Genomic DNA, 16,220 nt, shown 5'->3' with positions numbered 1-16,220 from the left:
AGAAGCTGAGAGATGTAATTCTCAGTGACTGCTGTTTTTTGCAGACTCTTCTGGCCGTTTTTTTTTTTTTCTCTTCTTTTTTCCTCAGGCTTCTCTCCTCAGGAGCTATCAGTGCTCTCCTGGGAACTCGTCCTAGATTGGAGCTGCCCTCTTGGCTCTTCAGCTCTTCAGCTCTTCAGCTCTTCAGCTCTTCAGGGCTGATCCCCCCCCGAAAGGGTTGGTGGGGAGTAGCCCACACAGCGAACGCCACTTGTCGGTTTCTCGGCTGTTTAGGTGGCCTGGAAAGGCCCAGGGTGGCCTTGGACAGCCCGGCGCTTCAAAGGACGAGGAGAGACTTCTGATCTTTTCTCGGTCTCGGTGTTTATTAATTGTTTATCTAGAAGATTTTCTTTCAGCCCAACAGAGGTCTGCACAGCAAGCCAGCCATGAGCACACTGCGAGCCCCCGGGGCGGTCACTTATCTTTATACCCGCAGTTACGTATACAATATTTATAATTTTTCCCCAATACCTTCTACCCTTATTAACCGGTGCACTTCTAGTAATGACCAATCCCAAAGTGCCACCATCACCACAGAAGATGGAGGCGAAGAAGAAGAAGAAGAAGGACAGGACACGCCCCAATTCCTCCATCTTACTTCTTTAGACCCCCCTGTACAGAAATCCTAAACCCTGTGTTCTACACTCTAATTAACTTATCCCTTCACCATTCACCCCAGTGAAATCCCCCCATCCTCATAGAGGTGTCGTCTCCTGTGTAGGGTCAAAGTCCTGCCACCAGGCACTTCTGGCAACATTCCAGGACTCCCGAGCCCCCCAAGGGTGTTCTCGGCCACTCTGCACCTCCATCCTGAGGTGCTGAGATCCCACAGGTGGCCTTTGAGTCCTAGTCAGATATCTGTATTGTACTTGAATATCTGTATAAAGCCTTGCCCAGGTAAGTCCCAGTTGTTCTTGACGGCCTGCAGCTGCGATGTCCTGCATTGGGCTGCAGCTGCGGCTAGGAAAGATAATTGGGATAAAAGGGGGTGGGTTGGCAAGTCAGGGAGAGCCTTGTGGATGCTCTGACTAAGAAGGAAAAACATGCAGAAGAAGGAGTCTGTGCTGTGAAGGTCTTTAGGTATAAGAAAACACCGAGGACATGAGGTATGGGACTTTAGAAATATAACAACAACAGTATGGGACTTTAGAAATATAATAATAACACCCATGGGGCCAAGTCAGGAACTGCAATAGAGAGTGGGGCCAGAGAGGAAAGGGCAAACAGGGATGGGCTGTTTGCAGGGGAGGGAACAGGGGTGGGCAATGGCAAGACATTTGTATCAGGAAGAGGAAAGTAAGCAAAGGTGAAGCCCAGAAAATGCTCAGGACAGTTTGGGGGTGGCTGCCAGGCAGCCCTGGCTGTGAGCAACAGCATCTGCAGTGGGACAGGAAACTCCCAGCTGATGGGAACAAACTTTCTGGCTGACTGCAGAGGCCAGGACAAAGCTGAGTGGTTTCCCTGGTGTCCCCCAGCCCTTGCTGGCCCCAGGGACTGATGGCATTTGTGCTCCCTCAGGTTCACATCCCCTCAGCAACAGCATGGGGGTGCTCCCGCCTGCTGTGTGCAATGCAAACAGGGGCTCCTGAGCCAGTTCTGCCGTGTCTGTGCCTGCAAGGATGGGGCACCTGTGTGAGCTGGGGGAGAGGCCAGGGCTGCAGAGGGGGGATGTTGTTAGGAGCTCCATCAGGACGCTCTGGGACGCTGTCCTGGGCTGTGCAGTGCACTGTGGATGGATCAGCCCCTGCTCTGCTGCTGCTTCCCATCTTCCCCATGGCCCTTGCAGAGCCCCAGCCATGCTGCCCTCAGCTGCCATGGCAACCCTGGGACAAAGTGGTGCCAGGGCTGTTTCAGGTACAATTGCAGTGACACTCGTTGGTGCCACCAGGTGCCATGGCAATGGCCACGGGGACCAATTCCTTGGTTTGGTACCATGGCAACCAATGCCCCGAGCCCTTGTGGTGGTTGGTGGCCATGGAAAGCTGCCCTGGCCCCTTGCTCAGGGCTGGTGTCAGTGCCCAGAGCCAGAGGGGAACCCTGGCTGGGGGCTGTGCCATGGCCACCTGCCCTGTGCAGGGATGTTTGAGAGCAGTGGAAGCGATTGCGGCTGATGGGCTCCCTGAGAATCCCTCAGTGCTGGCTGGAGCGTGATCGAGTCGCGAACTCGTTCAGCAGCACTCACAAGGGTCCCATCCGGGTTTGCCAAAATGTTAGCGTTCAAAAACACATAATCACGGGGGCTATATGCAGTGCTTTTTATTAAGAGCTCTGGGAATCGGGGTATATTCAACCCAAATCTGATTCCGACCATACATCCAAAATGATCGTGTTTTTATACTCTATTGTTATACAACTTACATGTTAATTATTAAACTTATATTGTTCTATTTTATACATAAATTTAGCCTTTCTGAATTTCCAACATAGTTTCTCACTATTCTTCTTATGGTTATATAATAATTACATTTATTTACTAAACAATCATCACATCTAACAATTATATAATTTATCATCCTGCTTACGCAGGTGCAGTGGATTTGGGAAAGCACAAAGCCTTAGATTTTAGATTCTATCTTTAACTTTTTCCAGGGCTCCACTATCAATTCCTTCCGGAGACCTCGACCAGGGGGTCAGACCACCGCCCCACTGCGTAGCCGCTGCAGACGTCTCAGATGCCAACCCAGTGGATGCGGACATTGACTCTCCAGACTATCGGCCCAGACCCAACTCCCCCAGGACAGTTCACAAGGGGAACTCCCCTTGCCACCTGTGTGGCAAAGTAGGGCATTGGATGCCCGATTGCCCATTTATGTGGGAATTCTGGGACTTTGAAAAGGCAAAGGGACTTCAGGGGAACTCCGCCCCGCAAAAAATCTAGGACACTAACACCACTGCCGCACCGCTGCAGATGACAAAATTAAGAACCACCAAAAAAAGGTTTTTCCTCATGTAAAAATCTCTATAACCTTAAGAACAAAAGCTGCTCTCCCTATGTAAACTTAAAGAATATTAGAAGTAGTAAACTAACTAAAAATTTTAAGTTTACTTTCTTTACATTATCAGTAAAAAAAAGTTTTTAAGAGAAAATGTGTTCTAAAGAATTTATTTTAATTCTTACTTCCTTTTTTCTTTTATTTACTTTTAATAAAGTTTTCTTTATACCCTTTTAAAATTTAAGGCCTACTTTAACTTTCTTGCAATCCTATCTCACAACAAAATACATACATAAATAATTAACCAACACTAAAACCCGCCACACTCATCAATTCATTAATTAAGAAATCTCAAAATTAGACAAATCTTAAATTAATAAAACAAAACCAATACAATGTCATAATAAAACTTTTGCCAAAGTTTCTCTGATTTTCTAAAATTACCAGTAAATGCTGTTTGGTTGTTTTGAGATCCTGAGACTCTCTTCTAGGTATTTCTTCAATGAATTAAACTCAGAGTACACAAGTAATTGTAATTCCTTTTAAATGTCTTCTTGAGAGATAGTCTGGGGGATGGGAGTCGGGGCTTGTCTGTCCTGCTCGGCACAGCCCAGGCAGGGCTTTCTCAGCCACATTCCACACTCCATTTCCCAGCTGGAGCCGCTCTGAGTTGTGCTGCCCCAGCCCCAGGGATGCTCTCCTTGTCTGCCCATTCCCCCATGGTGTCTGGGCAGGGATGGCCTCAGTGGGGGCTGCTGACATCCTCAGCACCTTGGAGGCTGCTGCTGAATTTCACTGCTCCAGAGGCTTGTTCAGCCTTCAGCTCTTCAGTGCAGGAATTCAGTGTCCAAGGGCTCATTAACATTCTGAACACCTTAACAAGCCAAGCCTCTGGGGGTAATTTGATTTTAATTTTCAAATCGTTTGTGGTTAGGTAGATCTCAGTAGTGATTCAAAGTGAATACATGATATTTAAAAAGACAGTGAGAAAAGATTTTTTTAGATCCTGTTTAGTTTTGTTTTCCTGTTAATTTATTGATTTGTGCAATCTCCAGCTGACATTGAATCCAAGTACCTCCTCATGCAGTTTGAATAGATATGAAAATCAAGACCCTTTATGGCTAACAATCAATCAGACTCTGTCCCTACCCCCACCCCACCATTTCCCCCAATCCAAGCCCTGGCACTCAGAGCAGCCTTGCGCAAATCTGAGCTCCCTCCAGCCAAGGCTGCACCTGCAGCTTTCAGCTCCTTGGCTCCAACTCCCACCTGCTTTCCTTGCAGAAGGAGCTGCCCGAGACACAGAGGGATGTTCATTTATTGTCAGCCAACAAAGCCAAGGGAAGGCACAGCTCCATCAAATGCAAAAGTCATTCCTCTGCTGGTATTAAATCCACTTTCCACAGCAGAGACTCTCAGAGCAACGGAAAACACCTTCTGTGCCCAGCACAGATTCCAAGGTCCCCCCAAACCCTCCCTCCCCTGATTCTGCCCAGATTTGCTCTTTGCACACATGAGTCATACACTGAAGTCAGGAGCTCCCTCCATGCCAGAGGGAGAAAAACAGAGAAAGAGGATGAAGAGCTCTCTTTCTCAGAGCCAAGGTCCAAGTGTCCTTGCAGTGGGAGCCACAACTCATCAGGTTTGTGTCCTTTGGGCTCAGGGCCTGGTGACACAGTTATAGAAAGGTATCTTGCCAACAAACACAAGCTGAACATTTGAACAGTTTAAAACCAATCACAGCTCTTCCCTCACCTCTCTGGGATGTCCCAGCATCATCTGACATATCCTCCATCTCCAGAGGATTTCCAGACAGGAACAAGTTTTAGACAAGAACATAAGAAAACACAATTCTGTGATAGATATTAACACAATTAGGATGTTGATTATTGAGATATTTATTTGCACTTTCGAAAGATTGGGCAACTCCTTGAAGCTCAAGGAGTCGTGAAAGCAGTCAGCTGAGAGGCACATGAATGACCACAGAGTATCTGGAGGAGAAAATCTGGAAGCAATGGGGAGAATAAAGTTCCAGCTGGTCTGCTGAGGAGATGTCCTTAGACATGGGCATTTAAACCGGAGAGCTTGAAACACTTGAAAAAGGGGGTCATTAAATATTAGACTGAATGTTGGTGGCAAAGGAAGAGGGAGAGATCAGTATTTCTTCTCTGCCATCAGTAGAAGAATCCAGGAAATTCCTGTTCCTAATGGGAAAATTTTGCCATTTCTTAAAATTATTTAAATGACCAAGATAATAAAGATTTGCTTGTATATTATGAAAAGAACAGGTATTAAACCTGTGCCCCTTTCCAGGCAGAATCAGCTGTGTGCCCATGAACAGGCAGTGCCACTTGTGCCCTGAGGTGCCCAGCTGGGATTGGATCTCTCCGAGAGCACCTGAGGGAGAGTAGAGCACCTTGCAAGCTGCAGGTCACTAAAAGCCCCAAAGGGCTCCTGTCCCCTCAACATCTGCTCTGCTTCAGTCCGAAACAGGGCCCAGCATGGTGCCGGGATCATCAGAGAGCTGAGGTGTGTGCTGGAATTGAATGCCTACCCCATCCCTCAGCAGCCCTGCATTTCCCTGCTGCAGCCTTGGTCTCCAGCACAGCCATGGAGGCTCTTTGGGTTCTGGACTGTTGCTGCAGCCCCCAAGGGCAGCTGAGCTCTGACTTTGGCACAGTCAGGCCTGGCCAGCGCAGGCCAAGCTCAGCAATTGATTGTGTGTGCCTGGCCTTGCTGTGAGCCCTGGCAGCGGCTGCAGGGCCCCTTTGTGGCCCTGTGCTGGCCCAGCCATGGTGGCCCAGCCCCTGTGCAGGCCCCGCCCAAGCCAGGAGTATTGTGGAGCATTGTGGCTGGGAACGGCCCCTGTGCCGTGGTGCCCACAGCAGCCTTGGGGCTCTGTGCCCCATGGCCTCCCTGCTGGGCAGCCTCTGCCAGCTCCTGCAAAGCCCCGGCACCTGTGGGGTTGCGCAGACAGCCCTGCCCCAGGCTCCGCTGGCCTCTGGGCCAGCAGAGAGGCCAGCCAGGGCTGGCCATGGCCAGAAACAGGCCCTGAGCCCCGCAGGAGGATGGAGCTGGGCCACAGCCAAACTCAGCCCAGGCCAAAGCAGGGCTCAGCAGCCAGGGCTGCCAAGGCCTGGGCACAGAGGCTGGTGCTGACAAATGTCCTGGGCCCCCTCCCTGCTCTGTCCATGCCATGAAGGGCACAGAGCAGCCTCTTCTCTGGGCCACTTGCCTGTTTGCAATGCCTTGCACAGCGCTGGCCCTGCCCCACAAGGCCTGGCCTGAGTCCTGCCCCTGCTCGCTCAGCCAGGCTGAGATGGACACTGATGGTTTCTGGGCCAGGCTCTCGGAGCCCAGCCCAGCTCCCTGCAAGCTCTGCCAGCTGCCCTGAGCTCTGGGCAGCACCAAGGGCCTCTCCCCAGCCCAGCCCAGCCGGCTCTGGCCCCACAGCTCTGCTCAGGCCAGGCTGCTCTGGCCACTGCCCCACGGCCTCAGCCCCTGGCAAGGGCACAGCAGCAGCTGCAGCTGCCACAGGACTCAGCCCCAGCCATGGGGGAAGGTGCTTGGCCAAGGCCAAAGGAGGCTCCCTGGCTGCCCTGCTCTGCTCTGCCTGAGGTGCTGAGAGCTCTGCAGCCCCTGCTGCCATCCCATCTGCCCAGGGCAGCACAAGAGCCCTGGCCTTGGGGCCCTCAAGAGCTGCCTCTGCTCCAGGCCCAGGGCCCATGCCAAAGGTGGGGCAGCCACAAAGCTGTGCCCATTTCTGTTCACTGCTGCTCTGATGGGGATGGATCCTCAGCCACTTGGAGGTTGCTGATAAATTTTCCTTCTCCTGAGGCCTCCTCCTTTGTGAGCTCTTCAGTTCAGGAAATCAGGGAAAAAGACTCATAAAAGTTTGTTCAAAACACCTGAACAAGAAAAGCCCCGAGCAATAAATTGTTTTCTATTGTCTTATGGTTAATTTGGAACATTTCAGAAGTATATTGAAAGTCAATATAGGGTATTGAAAGCAATGCAGAAAAAATAATTTTGTTCCGTTTTCTATTCCTGTTTAGAGATAGATTATCAGCAATGTCCAATTGATTTCGACCCCCAGCACTTTCTAATGCACCCAGAACAGATATGAAAATAAGGACCCTTCATGACTGACAATAACACTTTGTCCCCACACCCTCCCCACCATTTCTCTCGTCCAACTCCTGGCACTTGAAGCAAAGTAAATATTTTCTCGGATAGAAATCCATTTTAATTTAGGTGAAATGTACATTTTTGTGTTGAGTTCTGGTTAGAAACCATAGTTATTTAGCCAGACTGCAAGGCCTAAGCTCAGTGAAGTTACTTCAGCGAAGGACAGAGATAAAGGGGAGGAGACAGAAGATGATAGAGAGAGACAGGGACTGCTGTAAGGGCAAGTCAGCCTGACCTCGGAATTCTTTCTGATGAAAAGGAACTAGTGGTAAAAGTCACATGAAACCCATAAAAATGAATATGTATGAATCTATTGTGAAACTGCATGCATATGTATTTGAGAGGGGGATAAAAGGAGATCTGAAGTTCTCAGGGGTACGCATGCCTTTTGAGGAGAGTTTTCTCCACATGTGTCCGGTGCCGTGAATAAACATACCGAGCTTTACAACTTTTATAAAGTTGTGAGGTTTCTTCTTTTCTCCGCAAAACACACTCCTACAGTTTAGAAATGGTGTACCCAGCAGGAGCCCGGCAGTGATTCTTCCCCGGTCCTCAGCACTGGTTGGGCAGCACCTCCAGTGCTGTGTCCGGTTCTGGGCCCCCCAGTTTAGGAAGGACATGGAGGGGCTGGAGTATGTCCAGAGAAGAGCAAAAAGGCTGCGGAGGGGTCTGGAACACAAGTCCTGTGAGCAGCAGCTGAGGGAGCTGGGGTCGTTTATCCTGGAGAAGAGGAGGCTCAGGGGAAACAAGGTAGTGTCAGGGCACAGGTTGGACTTGATGACCTCCAAGGTCTTTTCCAAACTTACTGATTCTGGGATTCTCTGGAACCAGCCTTGGAGTAGTTGCAGGATAAGTCCTGGGCTTCCTCTTCAGAAGCTCCAGCAGCCCAGGTCCCTCAGCTTCTCCTGGCAGCCCCAAAGCCCATTCTGTCAGTCCTGCAGGGCCTCTGCTGCTCCTCCTCACTGTGCAGAACAGGGAGCCCCAGAGCCAGACAGAGCAGCCCAGATGTGCCCCCCTGGCCTGGGGTTCCTCTGGCAAGGGAGCAGCACGAGGCACTGCAGGAGCCTGCAGACAATTCCTGCACCACTTGTAGGATGATCCTGCTGCCCAAGGGACGTTCCCATGGTGCCAAGTCAGGACTTGCACTGGGGAGTGGGGCCAGAGAGGGAAGGGCAAACAGGGATGGGCTGTTTGCAGGGGAGGGAATAGGGCTGGGCAACAGGAAGAAATTTGCAGCAGGAAGAGTAAAGAAAGCTGTGGTGGTTTGACCGGGAAGAAGTGGGAATTCTGGGATGTTGTGGTCAAACCAATGGGTGCTTGGATTTTGATATTGGCACCTGGTGTAGCCAGTGGGATTTTGGACACACCTCCGAGAACAGGCAGGGGTTAAAAGCAGAGCTTCAGCCCTGGGAGGCTCTCTTGGGACTTCGAGGGACGGAGGTCGGATCTCCCTTCCCCCGTCCAGCCGCTGCTGCTGGGCGGGGGAGGGGCAGCCATGTGGTAGGCCTGGGCCTGGACAGAGATGGGAGGTGAGGAGGCCTTGGAAGATGGAGGGGTGGAGGAGCCCCAAGAGACATCGGGCAGCCACCCCCCCCTTGGAGACAGAGAGAGAGAGAGAGAGAGAGAGAGAGAGTGCAGCTTGTGCCTGTGTCATTACCTTGAAATTCAGTAAACATGTGCTGGCAGCAGGCAGCCCGGCTGAGGAGATGGGGGTGGGGGCTACAGCCAGGAGTCCAGCCGCCTGGAGGAGTTTTTAACCCTTTTTTGGACAATGAAAACCTTACAGAACATTGACCCTTCCTAGATGAGTGATGAAGGTCTGGACCAGAGAGAGAGAGAGTGAGAGATGTTGGAAAGATGGAGAAGATGGAGTGGCATTTTATGCTGGACTCTTTTGTGTAGCCATGGACAGAGCCATGTTTCCGTGTGATACAGAGACTGAGTCCAGGGGGAGAAATGTCCCAGAGCCAAAGAAGATTCAGTGTGGGTATCCCTCGGCCCCAGGGGGTATATAAAATATGGGGGGGACGGATGTCCCAAAGGTGAGAAGGTGAGATACTGTGCTTTTCTGGAACTGGACAAAGCATCCTTAAAAAGACAACCCTGGAAGCAGTCATTATCCCTGTTCGGTGGTGAGAGCACCGGAACAAGGACAGAAAAGGCCACCACGACACAGGGAAGGACTCCCTCTCCTCTTGAGGAACTGAAAGTTTGAGCATTCTAAAGGGTGGTGCTGGACCCAGAACTGGTGATGTTGGAAGACGTATTGTATTGGGAATTTAGGGGGGAGGAGGAGGAGAGTGTTTTTGTGAGGTTTTCATTTTCCTTGTGTTTTCTTTTCTTTTTCTTTTGTGTGTAGTTTAGTAATTGTTTTGTGTAGTTTAGTTAATAAACTTTTCTTTATGTTTTAAGTTGGAGCCTGCTTTGCTTATTCCTGGTCACATCTCACAGCAGACACCAGGGAGAAAGTATACTCATGGGGGCTCTGGCTTTGCTAGGCCCAAACCATGAAAAAAGCAAAGGTGAAGAAAAGAAAATGCTCAGGGCAGTTTGGGAACGGCTACCAGACAGCTCTGGCTCTGAGCAACAGTGTCTGCAGTGGCACAGGAAACTCCCAGCTGATGGGAACAAACTATCTGGCTGACTGAATAGGCCAGGACAAAGCTAAGTGGGTTCCCTGGTGTCCCCCAGCCCTTGCTGGCCCCAGAGGCTGATAGCATTTTTGCTCCCTCAGGTTCATTTCCCCACAGCAACAGCATGGGGGTGCTCCCCCTGCTCTGTGCAATGCAAACAGGGGCTCCTGAGCCAGTGCTGCCATGTCTGTGTCTGCAAGGATGGGGCACCTGCGTGAGCTGGGGGAGAGGCCAGGGCTGAAGAGGGGAGATGTTGTTAGGAGCTCCATGAGGACACTCTGGGATGCTGCCCTGGGCTGTGCAGTGCACTGGGGATGGATCAGCCACTGCTCTGCTGCTCCTTCCCATCTTCCCCAGGGCCTTTGCAGACCACCAGCCATGCTGTTTGCCCCCAGCATGCCCACAGCCAGCCTGGGTCTGCTCAGGGGGGTTTTCTGTGCTGAGCATTGGCCTGGGTGTGTTCTTGAGAGAGCCTGCACAAGGAGCCTGGAGCCCCCAGGCCCTGGCCTGAGGCGTCAGCATTGCCCCAGCAGTGCCCATGGCCTGTCTCTGCTGCAGCCCCGGCTATGCCACCCCCAGGGCTGTGCTGGGCCCCGAGAGCACTCAGGCCCTACAGCAACACCAGGGCTACCAGGGCAGCGGGGCAGGACCATAGCAGCAGCACTGGCAACACCAAGTGCTGCTGCTGCTGGGCACAGCTGCTGTGCCAGCCCTGATCTGCCCCCAGGTCTGCACACAGACATTGCTGCTGCAGCTCCAGAGAAGGCAACAAAAGGGCATCTCTGCAGAAAACTCTGCTGGGAGATCCTTTAGTTCATTTAAAGCCACTGAGAGCGCAGCTCCTCATTGACACAGTCTGTGGCCACAGGGAAGGTGGAGAGAAACAAAATGAGAAATGGCACAAACAATGATATTTTTTGTTGACAATATTTAAAAATTAAAACAGAGGAAAAAAATTCCAAAATAAAAGAAACCAGAAGTTTCAAAGATTACTGTTATTAGAAGTGATTTGCAGAAACTGGCCAGCATTTTAATGTTTCTGAAAGCATCCAGTCATCCGTCTCCTCACTGCAGCCTTGAGCTCCTTGTTCCTCAGGCTGTAGATGAGGGGATTCAGGGCTGGAGCCACCACCGAGTACAGAATTGACAGGGCCAGATCCAGAGATGGGGAGGAGATGGAGGAAGGTTTCAGGTGAGCAATTGCTGCAGTGCTGAAGAACAGGGAGAGAACGGCCAGGTGAGGGAGGCAGGTGGAAAAGGCTTTTTGCCGTCCCTGCTCAGAGGGGATCCTCAGCACAGCCCTGAAGATCTGCATATAGGAGAAAACAATGAACACAAAGCAACCACATGATAAACAGGCACTAAAAACAATGAGCCCAAATTCCCTGAAATAGGTTTTGGAGCAGGAGAGCTTGAGGATCTGGGGGATTTCACAGAAGAACTGGCCCAGGGCATTGCCATGGCACAGGGGTAGGGAAAATGTGTTGGCTGTATGCAGCAGAGCATGGAGAAAGCCTCTGGCCCAGGCAGCTGCTGCCATGTGGGCACAAGTTCTGCTGCCCAGGAGGATCCTATAGTGCAGGGGTTTGCAGATGGACACATAGCGGTCATAGCACATAATGGTCAGGAGATAAAACTCTGCTGAGATGAAGAACATAAAGAAAAAGAGCTGAGCAGCACATCCTGAGTAGGAGATGGTGCTGGTGTCCCAGAGGGAATTGTGCATGGCTTTGGGGACAGTGGTGCAGATGGAGCCCAGGTCGCTGAGGGCCAGGTTGAGCAGGAAGAAGAACATGGGCGTGTGCAGGTGGTGGCCGCAGGCTATGGCACTGATGATGAGGCCATTGCCCAGGAGGGCAGCCAGGGAGATGCCCAGCAAGAGGCAGAAGTGCAGGAGCTGCAGCTGCCGCGTGTCTGCCAATGCCAGCAGGAGGAAGTGCCTGATGCAGCTGCTGTTGGACATTTCTTCTGTCTTGGCATGGGGACCTGCAGAAAAAGTAATGATGGAATAGTTGGGTTTGGAAAGGACTTTAAATATCCCACCACAGCCTGGGGGCACTTTCCCCCCACTGCCTGCCCAGGGCTCTGCTGCCTGGAGCTGTCCCTGCCAGCAGCTGCTTCCCTGTGCCCAGGGCTGGGCCCTGCCAGTGCTGCCAGAGCCCAGCCCAGCCCTGGGGTCTCAGCTCTGCCCTGCAGACCCCTTCCAGCTCTGGCACTGCCCAGGAGCAGCTCTGGCTCTGCAGGCTCTGATAGGAATGTCAGAGGAATGCTGAGGAGGCTGGAAAAGCGACAGTGATGCTGCCTTTGAGGGGCCTGGTGGTGATTTCTGTCACTGCCTGATTTGTTTAGATCAGAGATATTTTTTTTATTTGCCTCAAGCTGAACTTAAATGAATATTTATGGTCAATATCCCAATCACGTAACCCAAAACAATAGATTAAAAAAGCAGGACTTCCCCTTTCCTGCAGCCCCTGCCTTGCTCTGCTCCCTCTATTAATCTACTTGGAAATGTTCTGCAGTTAAATGCCATGCTGTGAGCAGTCCTGAGCAATGCAGGATCCTCACCACACAGGGAGAACACTTCCAAGCCTTACCAGCTGTCTCCTCCCACCCAGATCTTGTCCCCCAGTGCTGGCAGCAGCTCCCAGGGCTGGCTGAGAGCTGTCCCTGGCAGGCAGCAGAGTCCCTGCCCCAGCACAGTGCCCTGGGCTGCAGGACCCTGCTCTGCACGACAGCCCTGGGCACCCCTGGCGGCTCTGCACAAGAGACAATCAGAGAATATACTCACAGGGTCTATAGGCATTGGGATGTTCCAGCTTTAGGGGATGGCTCGAGGAGCTGCAGCTGCATTCTCCTGCAGCCAGAGGTTCCTGTGCCAAGGGCTGGCAGTGATTCTGCCCCAGGCACTTCTCAGCACCTTCCCAGCCCTGACTGATTGAAGCTCTCTGTGCCTCTGTGCTGTGCCAGGGGTGGCTGCAGGCAGTCCTCCAGCCCTGCTGGGCTGGCAGAAGAGCTGCTCATCAAGGGAAATGTGCTTTTGAAGCTCTTCTTGGTTTACCAGGAGCTGCCTCTGTGCCAGCAGCCCAGCCCAGCTCAGAGAGCATAGACACAGCACAAGGACTTTAATGAGCCTCTGGGGCTTTGTGCTCAGGCCCTGCACATCAGTCCCCGAGAGGGAGCTGAAGAAACCTCTCCAGAACTACAAGCCAGAATCCAGCTCCAAAGTTTCTTGGACTTTTAATGGGTCCCACTGAGGGACACAACTGAGAAAGTGTCCCCAGGCCCCAGGCAGAGCAGAGAACTGGAGAGAGTGATGGCAGGTAGGGACAAAGAGAAGCCAAGTCTTGGTGCCCTGGGCCACAGCAGGGTCTGTGCCACCAAGGGCTGTGAGGAGACACCTTGTCCTGAGGCCCTGGGGCCTCCTGTCACAGCCCCAGCCAGGCTGGGCACTGTCAGCCCCTTGTCCTGCCCTCAGCATCCCCCTCCTAGCCCACATCCCAGTGGCCTCAATGATCTGCTGAAGGAGTCCCTCGGGAGCCTTGGTCAGAAATGGCCCTAGGGTCTCCTTAATTCTCCCTGCAGGGACTGCAGTTTTTTCAAAGGACTTTGGGTTTGGCTTTTTCTTTGGAGTCTCTGAGAGGTTTGTGCAATCACGGCCTCCAATTATCTGCTGTTATTAGTCCCTGGAGAGCCTTTGTCAATAATAACACAGTGGGACTCATTAATGTTTCAAGGTACTTTAGTTATTTTAAGGTACTTGGTGTTTCCATTCTGATCGAGACTCTGTGAGAGGTTTGTGCAATCATGGCCCCAATAACCTGCTATAACGAGTCCCTGGAGAGCTTTGTACTGAAACTCAGTGGGGCTCATTAATACTTTGAGATACTCAGAGTTTTTAAGGTACTTTATGGATTTAAGAATACTTTTAGGTACTTTTAAGGATTTTCCTTTCCACACTAAGTCTCTGAGAGGTTTTTTTGCCATCCTGGCCTCCAATTCTCTCTTCCAAGGAGTCCATGAGGATCCTGTGTTGAGTATCTTCCCCCTTTCTGTTTTACAACAAAGATAGAACTGAAAGATTTTTTTAAGACTTTCTAAAAGCATTCAAAAAAACATGGGACAATTAACAATACAACAACAACCACTAAGAGAATTAATAGTCCTCTTTCAGCTAGACATCATCCAACTCTTCAATTCCTTGGATTGGAAGAGTATTGAACCAGCCATTTTTTTGCACTTGAAGCTTCTTGAACCTTTCCTTGAGTACCTGAATGCTCTTGTGGATTGTCTCCCTGTGGCTGGAGAGGTTCATGCAACACATGCCCTCAGAGTCTACACAGTCATGCCCATGTGCCCAGAGTAAAAACTCTATTGCTGTTCTGCAAGGTGGCCTATCTGATGGTCTCTATGTCTGAGAGCAGGCCACTCAATGTGAGGGAGGAAGTATTGGTTTGCTTGCTTAACAGGCACCCAAGATGGTCTAATTGTCCTAAAGCTTTAGCTGCAGCCACCCAAGGTAGTCCAAACTGGCGGTGCTACCATCCAATACCTGGATTAAAGCTTGCAAAGGCATCTCTTTGATATCATCCAATACTTCTCTGGAGATACCTGCTGCTTAATCAGCTGGTAGGCTGTGTTGTCCTTCTCCAGCTAGATGGTTGATTGTCAATTCCGCCCTTGCCATATTATTAGCATAGTCTGCTATTGATTGATTTAGTAAAATACTTCCCACAGGGTATATTCTGTAGGTGACAACAACACGGTGGTAATATATTTTAAATCATAGGGAGTTAAGACATACTGTAAACATGGCCCTCATTAGGCCATTAAAATAAGGTGAGTCCTTTCCATGGTCTTTATCTGCCCTACACAGATCCTTGATTTCCCCCTAAACCAATGGCTGATACCTGGGATTCTGCCCCCTTCTTTCATATGGGGGCAACAAGGAGTTTCGAGGTTATTTGCCAGTCTCCTTCCTTAACTGGAGGCATGGCCCAGAGTGGAGAGGATGTTTGACAGTTGGGGCATGACCCGCAGTTTTTTGGGTGGAGTCTGGAGGTTTGTTCAGGGCAGAAGAGAAGATTGTGGTAGCAGAAGTGGAGGAACCAAGACGGAGGGAGGATGCTCAGGCTCCTGAGTCACATTCGGGCTCCTTCCATCTTGACTCTCCAAGGAATGATGCTCTAAGACAGCCTGGCCATCATCATCTTGGACCATTGTGGAAGGTCTGAGAAAGGCAGGTTAGAAGGGAGGTCCCCAGTTAGGAGTGACCAACAGATTGAGTTTTCAACACACTGCTTGCTGGTGAAGGGTCTCAAGAATGGTATGGAAGATGGGAAGCATGCGGGGTGCAGTGGGGTCCCTTTTGATCAAAAGGTTGTACAATTTAACTCCCACTGAGTCCCAAAATTCAGTGGTATGGATTTCGTCAGCAGAGGCATCTGGAAAATTTTTAATGATCCATCCCATGATTGATTTTAATTCATTCTTTTAAAATATTATATTATGATCAGTGAGAATTAAAGCATCCATATATGCTCCTTTCTACTTTGGACATCTGGCTGCCCATTTTTCTGTCTCTGCCTGTTGTGGTGTGCTGTATTGTCCCATTTTGGCCTTCCAGGTCACTTTCCCAGGTGTGCCTATGTCTCTCTCCCTTCCCCCTTACCCCCATGCTGAGTGAGTCCTGTCACTCAGACCTAACGTTCCAGCAAGGCGTCGTGTGGTTGGTCAAGTTTAAAGGATGCCCCTATGCCCAGAGGTCATTGGCCTGTCTGGGTGTCATCTTCCCCTGAGACCCTGCCCCTCTCACCTGGTTGGTGGCTCACCTGTACCTCCCCTCCCCCTGTCCCTGAGCTTAAAAAGGTGATCAGACCATGCGGTCTCCGTTCTGTTGGAGCAGGTCCTCACGTTCAGACCTCTGTAACCATGGAATAAACCTCTGGACATTAAACCCTCCAGCAGAATCCTCTCCTTTTTCTCTTCACCATCGCCTGAAGCTATCCTCCTGAGGTAACGGGGTCCCTTACAAGCCTGGACTTGTTCAGTGCCCAGCTGCAACCACCAGCAAGCTAAGGTATCTCTGGGGTGACACGCCGCAGTTGCTGCCTTTGGCCCAGCAGCGAGGGTCAGACTGGCCCAGGCACAATCTAACTGGTAATATTGGGAGCTTTTTTTCCAATATCTGCCTTATGTGGAAGAGCCACCAGAACCCCCCAAATCAATAATGGGATTTGGGTCCATATTGTGAAAACACAGTAGCAAAATGGTCAATAAATGTCTTGCATTTCCCCAAACCCACCTGAAATCCTATGCAGGTGAAACCATTGTTGTCACTGCAGATTCTGGCCAAGGTCCCTTGAAACAATGATGAATCTGCCGGGCAGCACAATCCAAACTTCTGGGAGGCACTGGCCTATCCATCACC

The 16,220-nt window shown here is 50.8% G+C and overlaps 1 pseudogene; it reads right to left on the bottom strand.

Moving 5' to 3' along the window:
- Positions 1-10,881: 10,881 nt before the first annotated feature.
- LOC134430141 (olfactory receptor 14C36-like) lies at positions 10,882-11,756 on the bottom strand (annotated as a pseudogene).
- Positions 11,757-16,220: the final 4,464 nt, after the last annotated feature.

The sequence above is a fragment of the Melospiza melodia genome, chromosome 27, assembly GCF_035770615.1.
Source record: "Melospiza melodia melodia isolate bMelMel2 chromosome 27, bMelMel2.pri, whole genome shotgun sequence".
In the NCBI taxonomy this organism is placed as follows: Eukaryota; Metazoa; Chordata; class Aves; order Passeriformes; family Passerellidae; genus Melospiza; species Melospiza melodia.
The sequence above is the reverse complement of the archived record's forward strand: the minus strand, read 5'-3'. Positions and strand labels throughout refer to the sequence as shown.